The sequence below is a fragment of the Zingiber officinale genome, chromosome 7A (assembly GCF_018446385.1).
Source record: "Zingiber officinale cultivar Zhangliang chromosome 7A, Zo_v1.1, whole genome shotgun sequence".
Lineage (NCBI taxonomy): Eukaryota > Viridiplantae > Streptophyta > Magnoliopsida > Zingiberales > Zingiberaceae > Zingiber > Zingiber officinale.
This window is the reverse complement of record NC_055998.1, coordinates 116,659,165-116,669,321: the sequence shown is the minus strand read 5'-3', so window position 1 is coordinate 116,669,321 and position 10,157 is coordinate 116,659,165. Positions and strand designations below refer to the sequence as shown.

The 10,157-nt window shown below is 32.7% G+C and overlaps 1 pseudogene; it reads right to left on the bottom strand.

Moving 5' to 3' along the window:
* Positions 1 to 9,492: 9,492 nt before the first annotated feature.
* Positions 9,493 to 9,634, bottom strand: LOC122003348 (annotated as a pseudogene).
* Between the last annotated feature and the right edge of the window lie 523 nt (positions 9,635 to 10,157).

Here is a 10,157-nt window from a genome sequence, read left to right as displayed (position 1 = left end):
TTATTTCATTAATAGATCACCAAGGGCAGCACTAGAAGGTAAAGTATTAGAGGAAATATGGACAAGGAATCAAGTAGATTACTCTCATCTTTGAGTTTTTGGATGTCCAACCTATATGCACATATCTAGTGAGGAAAGATCAAAGATGGATGCGAAGTCAAAGCAGTGCATTTTTCTGGGGTATCAGAAAGGAGTTAAAGGCTTCAAGCTTTAGGATTCTAAGGCAAACAAGGTGGTGATCAATAGAGATGTGGTGTTTGAAGAGAAAACTATGCTACAACGTACTCAAGAAGAAGGAAAGGAAACACCACAAAATAATATGGAGAAAGATGTTATGTAGGTGGATCTAGAGACTTATGACTTTGATGATTCTAGCTCAGAGCACATGGAGCATCGCACTATAGCTGGTGGTAGAACGAGATGAGTCGTAAAATCACCCACCATATACGGATTCGAAGACTTGGTATCTTATGCGCTTATCACTAGTAGCGGAGACCCTACATCTTTTCATGAGACAATACACAGCTCTGAGAAGAATAGGTGGACTGGTGCTATGGCAGAGAAGATGGAGTCATTACATAAGAACTAAATGTGGGATCTAGTGGAACTTCCTGAAAGAGAGAAAGCTATAGGGTGCAAGTGGATATTCAAGAAGAAAGAAGCAATGTCTGAGGGAGAAGAAGTGAAATTCAAGGCTCGATTGATAACAAAGGAGTATTCACAAAGAAAGGGGATTGACTATGAAGAAATTTTCTCTCCAGTGGTAAGACTTATGTCAATTAGAGTGGTGTTGGCTTTGGTGGCATATCATGATTTGCAACTGAAGTAAATGGATGTGAAGATAACATTTATTCATGAAAATTTGGAGGAGCAAATTTTTATGTCACAACCTGAGAGATTTAGTCAGCCCGGACAAGAGCAGTTGGTTTGCAAGTTGAAGAAATCGCTCTATAGATTGAAACAATCTTCTAGGCAATGGTACAAACGTTTTGATTCATACATGATTCAAAATGAATATAGAAGATGCGAGTATGACTGCTGCACATATGTGAAGAGTCTTGAAGATGAATCATTGATTTTCTTACTATTATACGTAGATGACATGCTCATTATTATAAAAAAAATGAAAGAGGTTGATAAATTGAAGAGGCTATTGAGCAAGGAATTTGACATGAAAGATTTAGGAGAGACCAAGAAGATTCTTGAGATGGAGATTCACAGGGATAGAGCTGCAGGGAGATTATGGTTATCTCAATGTAGCTATGTGGAGAAGGTGTTGGATAGGTTCAACATTGAAGAATGTAAAGTCGGTGACTACACCCCTGGCGCATCACTTCAAGTTATCCAGTACACAGAGTCCAAAAATGGATGACGAGATCCAAGAGATGTCATAGGTTCCTTATGTCAGTACAGTTGGTTATCTAATGTATGCCATGGTTTGTACGAGACCAAATTTTGTGCAAGCAGTTAGTATGGTAAGCAAATTTCTCTCAAATCTTGGTTGACCACATTGGGATGCAGTGAAGTGGATTTTCAGATGCTTGAGAAATATAACTGATTATGACATCATGTTCAGTAGACAACCAGAAAATCCTTCAGTTGTTAGGTACGTAGATACGGACTATGTAGGATATTTAGATAATACGAGGTCTACAACAGGATACGTGTTCACAGTGGCAGGAGGATCTATTTGTTGAAAATCTATGATACAATCTATTGTTGCATTGTCTACTACGAAGTTGGAGTACATGGTAGTAGTTGAAGCAGCAAAGGAAGCTTTATGGCTTATAGGATTGGTCAGAGAACTAGGTGTTTAGCAAGGTGGAGTCAAATTATTATGCGAGAGTCAGAGTGCTATCTATTTGGCAAAGAATTAGGTGTATCATGCGAGAACCAAGCATATTGATGTGAGGTTTCACAAGATCAGAGAGTTGATTGCTTCCGGAGAAATTAAACTTGAGAAGGTTCAGACTACAGACAATGCTACAGACATGTTAACAAAGCTAGTGACCACAGAGAAGTTCAAGCATTGCTTGAACTTAATCCATACCTCTAAATGCTAGAGGAAGGAATCCCAGACCTAGAAATCCAGTGGAGTTTTGTTCAGATACTCGTGTTCTTCGAAGGAGTGAATATTCGTCAAGGTGGAAACTGTTGACGAGTGGCTCATATTTGGATGAAGGCCAATGCGATGAATGTCATGAAAGAAAAATCTGTTAAGATTTTTCGTAATAAAATTATGTTACGATTTTATATAACAGAATTCTATTATGATTTTTCATAACAGAATTCTGTTATGATTTTTCATAGTAAAATTCTATTATGATTTTATCGGGTCTGGGGTTTATGTATTGTTTATAGGGATCATTGTAAACCTATTGTACAACAACAATCATAAGAATCATTAGATGTTATTCTCTTGTCTCGAGAGAATTCTAATAAAGCTTCGTCTATTTTAGTGGAGTAGGTAGCTCGCCAAACCACAATAAGTCTTCTGCATTCTCTTCTTCTCCTTTCTCGTGTTTGCTCTCCTTTTGTGTGTCTCTCTGTCTTATTGCTCTGCACGATCTCTTTTCTCTCTTCCTCTTCTTTCGCACGTTAGAGGTTGAGAGGTGTTGCCCTCTCTTTGCGCAACAGAGGGGGAGCTTATGCTTCGTCACCTTCGCCATCGTCGCCAGGGAGGGGAGATTAAAGAGAAGAAGGAATAGAAATGGGGCCGACAGGGAGGAGCGATGCGCGATCGGAGGGAGGTCGGCTGCAAGGGGAGAGTGAAATTTGGGATCGGGTGGATTTTCGATTATGTGTTCTTTTTCTTTTTCAATTCTGGGATGAATCCTGGATTCATCCCAGAATTGGCGATGAATCTTGTGATTTGTCCCAGAATTAGGAGAACAATATGAACATATAGAAACCAGTTTTATGAAATTCCAGAATCTCTAGGTTCATATTTAGGTTTATGATTCTTTTTATTATTATTATCATTATTTCAATTCTAGGAAGAATCTTAGATTCATCCCAAAATTGGCAACGAATATAAGGATTTGTCTCTAAATCTGGGATGAATCTAGGATTCGTCACAAATTTAGGGATGAATCTAGGATTCATCACAGATTTAAAAAAATAAATAAATAATCAGAACCCCTAAATATAGAATTTTATAAAACAAGTTTCCATATATTCGTATTGTTCTCCTGGACATAAAAATGATCTCATCTATAATTTTAACTAAATATATTGAGTGTAATAATTTTTTATAATAAATTATATTTGTTTATAAAAAAATCATATTTGATTATCATATTTATATGTTAATTTTTTAATATTAAGATAATATTTTTTAATATTAGGTTAAATTGTTCCTATTCGTGTTAAAAAAATCATAACTCTCAATGTATTAAGTCAAAATAATGAATGAAAATATTTATATAATGAGCAGACGAACACATGTAAATTGGTTTTATGTCATTCGAAGATATCTGGATCAATATTTAGGATTTCGAACTAATTCCTATTAAATTTTAATTATTTTCTATTTTGGGATAAATTTTAGATTCATCCCGGAATTGAGGATGAATACATAATTCGTCCCATATTTGGTTTCCTTAAAATATTAGCCTTCTGCGACGAATTATTAATTCGTCGTAGAATTTTCAACGAAAATCATTTTCGTTGTAAATGTGGCAATGAATATTTTATTTGTCGCATAATTTGGAATGAAAATTAAATTTCATCTCAGAATTGATAACTAATTTTATGTTAAAATTTATATTGGTTGCTAATTTATGATAAAATATTTACTATAGTTATTTATAAGTATTTTATAGTGATAACAGAAGAATACATACCGACATCCCCGAATTTATGAAACAATTTATTAATGCATAATATTTTACGCGGATCGATCATCTTTCTATATCAGCATCACACGCGTATTGATATAAATTATAATAATATAATGATTCGTGAAAATCTAGGTGGATTGGTGAATTAGCAGCCCTCGACATGCATCTTCAGCTACTCGTCAATTTTTTATTCCCAATCAATCACTCAGACAGGCGTCTTCCTCTTCACTTCCTCGTCTACCAAATATTATGACAACTTTTAGTCCATTCATCATTCACTTAATCTCGAATGTTATTTCACTTTTTCCAAGTTTAATATTATTTTATTATTTCACATTTAGAAAGTATGAATCACTCACTCAGTGGTGAGTGGTTTAGCGTTTCAAAGTTTGCTGCTAGTGCCAGGTAGTGAGTGAACGTCAAGGGACACATAAATCTAGTGCGAATCTGGACTCATATCAATCCCCTCCGACAACTTTTGTTCTCTTTCAATTTAGTCAAATATGATCAACAAAAAAGACTGATCATGATATATGTATATATATATATATATATTCAGAATTTTAAACATGATCAATTAAAAAATAATAAATATAATTAAGAAGTTATAATATATTTGCTACTCGATCATTAATCTAGAAGCTCTGCGCACCATGAATGCAGTGTCTTTGTGTTAAATTTAGCTATATTTTTAAAATGCAATGTGAATTTGAATCCATTAAAATATTTTTTACCTTATTCAATACAGTGCACAACACAATGCTAATAGTTCATTTATCTTTATGCAACGTTTTAAAAACAAATTAAACAAATAAATTTATATTAATTCACAAATAATTACTTTACCTATATTTTTAAAGGACAAAAATCAAAAGAATACTTTTTTTTCTTCCAAATAATCATATTCTACTATTCAATCATATATAATTATCTAGTCATTTATAATTATCCCACTATCCTGTAATACTTTTCACTATCTATCATCTAAATTACAATCGTCTCAACTATTTTTGATGTCCTAGGTAAAAAATATTTAGATTTTTAATTATTTTTAGAAATTTTAATATTCCAACTTTTAAAAATGTAAAATTAATAATTAAATTTTTATATTTCAATTTTGATAATAATTTTTTTAATTGATAAAATTATTAAATTATTTAATCTTCTGACATATTATGGAACATAAATAAATAAAATTTTATTAATTTTAATTTTAAAAAACTTATTTTTGTTGAATATATACTAATAGGTAAGTATTCTATAAGTTATTTATGTAGTGGGAAAATAATTTATTTTTTTATAAGTTTAATATTTCAAGTGTTATTTTTAATTTGGAGTTATTATTGTTTTTAAAAAATTTAATCCTGAAAATAAATCTAAACCATATATTAGATAATATATCATATTTTAAAAAGTTTTCAAGATTCAAAATAAAGTCTAAAATTTTCATCTAAATAAGAAGAGAAATTGAAATTGGTCATTTTTAATTTATACAATAAAAAAATTCAATTTAATACTTTAAGAACATACTATTTTGCATTGGATGAATAAAGAAACACCATTCTCATCAAGAAGTGGAAGTAAGAGCATTCATAGTGGTTAGAATTCACTGTGAGCTCCTTTGTTACCACGTTTATGTCACATCAAAAGTTAAAAAATTTCATACCTCTTTTCACTATCAAAAAACCTCTCAACAACTTCTTCATAGGTCTCACACTTTTCATTATATATATTCCATTATCTCTTCTTCATATTTACATTTTATATAATTAAATTTTAATAAAATTTAAATTCATAAATTACTAACATGAAATAACTTTCATAATTAAAAAAATTATATAAATATCACAATTCATATATCACAATTAATAAATTTTTTTTTTCACCGGTTACAATTATAGCGTGCTCAGATATACTCAACTAAGTCGGCTCGAAGTTGATGATGTAGTTGATTATCACGTAGCTCGTAATTTCTACGGATGTATGCTTAGAATTCTTGAGTGGGGCCTTGAAATATTTGTAATTGAGAATCTCCTTCATCGTCTGACCAATTGACTACTGCATCTCCCTCATTCTCAATAATCATGTTGTGCAAAATAATACAGGTATACATGATGTCCTTCAAATTATTCTTGTACCAAAATCGTCCTAGACCTTTTATCATTGTCCATCGTGATTGGAGCACCCCAAATGCCCTCTCGACATCCTTTCTCGTGGCCTCCTGTTGTTCCTTAAATATTTTTCTTTTGGGATCCTGGGGACATGGAAAGCTCTTGACGAAAGTAGTCCATTCTGGATAGATCCCATCGGTCAGATAATATTCTTTTGTATATTGTGTATTATTAATCGTAAAATTAACCTCGGGTGCATTCCCTTGTAAGACGTCGTTGAATAACGATGATTCATTAAGCACATTGATATCATTACGTGACCCTGCAATCCCAAAAAAAGGCATGTCATATCCACAAGTCCGAAGATGCAACGACTTTGAGCACAATTGTTGGGACGCCATGATCTTCTCGAGTAAACTGGCCTTTCCAAGCGACGGGGCAATTTTTCCTTTGTCAATGCATACAATCAAGACTGCCCAACATGTCAGGGAAACCATGTCTCTGCTCATGCATTTCAAGCAAGTGTTGGATATCAGCAGCATTAGGTCTTCTTAAATATTGGGCCCCGAACATTTCAATTACACATCGACAAAAGTTAAATAAACATTGGATAGTAGTTGTTTCAGCAATCCGTAGATACTCATCATAATGATCAGCAGGACTCCATACGTCAATTGACAAATAGCCGCTGTGTATTTCTGAAGTGGTGACAAACCTTTTTTCCCCGCTGCATCGACCTTCCATTGAAAATATTCGGAATGATTTTTCACAGCATCAACTATACGAAGGAATAACTCTTTTTTCATTCAAAATCGACGTCGAAATATGTCATAAGGATATATCGGATCATCAGAAAAGTAATCATTGAAAAGATGAGCATGCCCAACTTCACGATTCCGATTCAAATACCTTCTCCTCTGTGTTCTACCAGAAGAACTTTGAGCTCTTTGACGTACCGTTTGTCGCTGCTCATATAGTTGGAGCATTCTTCGTTCATCTATGTCCTCCGCATCTTCTGCCAATTCATTTCTTCAGAATTCCTGGAGCATAGATCGATCTGGATTTTGAGTCATTTGAAATAAATCAAGATATTTTTGTGGTTGAAAAATATAGAGAGTTGAGGAAAGAAATCGAAAGCAAAGATAACAAGGAGATGAATGAAAAATATGAAATCGATCATGTATTTATAAAAAAAATAAATTAAAAAAATAAAGTTAATCGTTTTAGCCGTTGTTCAACGGCATAGTATACCAAATCTATTACTGTGACCATTGTTTTTTTTTAATTATTAAAAAAAATTAATATATAAAAAATAAAAAAGCACGACGAAGCGGCTCCGTAACTACTGACCGCTTCGTCATGTGAGATGAAAAACCTCCCTCCCACTATGGGAGGGAGGTTTCTCCCTCATGACATGTCCGCAGTGGGAGCTCCGAAGGAGCTCCCACTGTGGATGCCCTAAGTGCGAAGAAAGAAGATCACTGATAAGTGATGGGGGAGAAAAACTGAGGCCCCTTTGAGGATATCATCGGTAAAGAAGAAGGGCATGAAATTATTAGGTGATAGATGAAAGCGGACAGGAATATGGACGAGAGAGTCACGAGATCACTGGTGCAAAGGTGCACATTTTTTAAATCAATATAGAAAAGAAAAAGTTGGTTAAGTATTAAAAATAAGATATATAATTTAAAAAATCAATAACAAATAAAATTAAAATAATTTAAAATTAAAAATAGATGTCTCTTTTAAATTAGTCTAAAATTTAAAAATGAATATTTTTTAAAAATTGATTATAAATAATATTAAAATATAAAAAATGGCTCTTAAATTAATCATGTGGTTTTTTTTAAAAAAAATAATTATAAATAATATTAAAATATAAAAAATTGAGGTTTCATGAAATGGGGCACCAATAAAATGAGGCCCTAAGTATAGACCCGACCACGGGTTAGGTCCTCACCGGCCCTGGCCCAAGCCCGTAATCGAGTCAACGGACTAGCTACTCGTTGACACAGGTCACGGGCTAAAATTGTAACCGACCCAACCCCCCGTCGGGTCGGTTACAGTTCAAATCTATTTTTAACCGTGTCGGTTCAAACCATCAATCGCAGGTGTGGACCGGAGGTTCAATGGGATTTTTTTTTGTTAAAATTATTTTCTTGAAGGTAGGATTTGAAACCACATCTCCCATATGAAAGCCAAACAACTTAACCATCCAGACTATAATGATTATTATTATTATCTTATGTGAATTAATTTATTAATATCTAATGAATAGTTTTCTTTATAAATTTGATACACAACCAACAAATATTATGGGAATAAAAAATAAAAGTGAGTAACAACGCCATAAAAGATTAAAAAATAAGAAAATTATATGGGTTTTGATTATCATATACTCTAAGAGATATGTACGTAACTTAAATAAGTGTGCAAGTTTTCTTATATGAATTTATAATTTTAAATTTTAATATAATAATATTGAATTATGGTAAACCATGGTGAATCATGCATGAACCATGAACTAGTGGTTCTGAACCGTGGACTGTAATCATCTTGGATAATTAAGGTTAAGAGTTGACCCCTTATGAATAATTTAACCGGTGGTTCTGAACCGTCGAACCGAATCATGGTTGGATTTAGGCACAAGTCATTATGACCTAAGCCTTGAGCCAGTACTTGTCTAAATCTTCCACCTAAATCTTAAATCGGTCGAACGTATTGTAGCAGCTACAATTTGATAGTTACTGCACATATTGTAGCAGTTACAATTTCATAATTACTATAATACATACTTAATCTATTCAACGTTAGGAGAAATTTGCATTGTAGTAGTTACAAAATCATAGTTACTATAACTATTGTAGCAGTTAAGAAATCATAACTACTGTAGCAGTTAAGAAATCATAACTACTATAACTCGGATTTGACATTCATGTTGTAGTAGCTATGAAATTGTAGCTACAATAGCGCAAATTTGACTTGCTCACTTAACATTCATGTTATAGCAGCAACAAAACCGTAGTTACTATAATATATGTAGCAAGTACAGTTCGTAATTGCTACAGCGTGCTCGACTAGTTCAGAAATTATGTTGGAGATAACAATATTAAACAGTACTAGAAAATAGTTGTGTAATTATACATGACTAAATAATAGAGTGAGGCGATCTTTTAATAAAGAAATTAAAGTAGGATGCCTCTTAGATGATTTGGGAAAAAGAACGTCTTCTTGATTTTAGCCATTTAAAATTGTACATTTAAGTATATATAGATATAGAGTTGTGTTATGCTGCACGTACGTCTAGCCAGGTGTGCATGCTTAGAGATGGAGTCCACATGGGTAGAGGCCCACTTAAGCGTGCACACCTGGCGTGTAGCGTGTAGCGTGTAGCATGTAGCATGTAGCATGTAGCATGTATAGTTATAATATATATCAGTGTAAATATATTAACTAGTAATCGTGCGCACACATTGTATGTGTAATATAATACATGAATACGTGTAAATTAGTATTCGAGACTCATAAATTAGACTTGGTAAGGGTACGTCAGACTCATGCAGTAGTACAACATAAGAGCGAGTCTCCCTCATAAAAATTAATTTAATTTTTTATATCATATATTAAATTGATATAAAAAGATATTACACTAGATCTTAGCTAAAAGGTCAAGAAATGCATGCTTTCTAATGTCATCGGCCCAAGATATTTATAGAAACTTCTCTGCTCGTAGTGTTGTCAATGCTAAGATGTAGAATTAAAAAAATCATGACAGTGCATATTTTTTATATAAAAAATAACCAGAAAAATTACTAATAAGTCTTAAAATTATTTTTAATATGGAAAGAAAAAATATTAACGTAATTTTATTTTAGACTTCACCAAAATTAGTTAGCAAAGAGTTCATATTTTTAATAAAATAGTAAGATTATATTCTCTATTAGAACGATGTTGTCATTAAATTTGAGATATAACACTACCTTTTAAAAACTTGATAAAAGAATTTTTGAAAAATGATTAATGAGGTCAGGTAATATCGAACCTAAGGTGATTGGTCTAGCCCTATGGAAGTTTTTCACTGGCCATCAGGATAAATCGGAAAACGCACATAGCGGACGACCCAGAAGCCTAGCATCTCTTTATTACGTGTCACATTTAGAGAAAAAATTCTACAAATGCATTGTAATTGGGAATCAAACCGTGG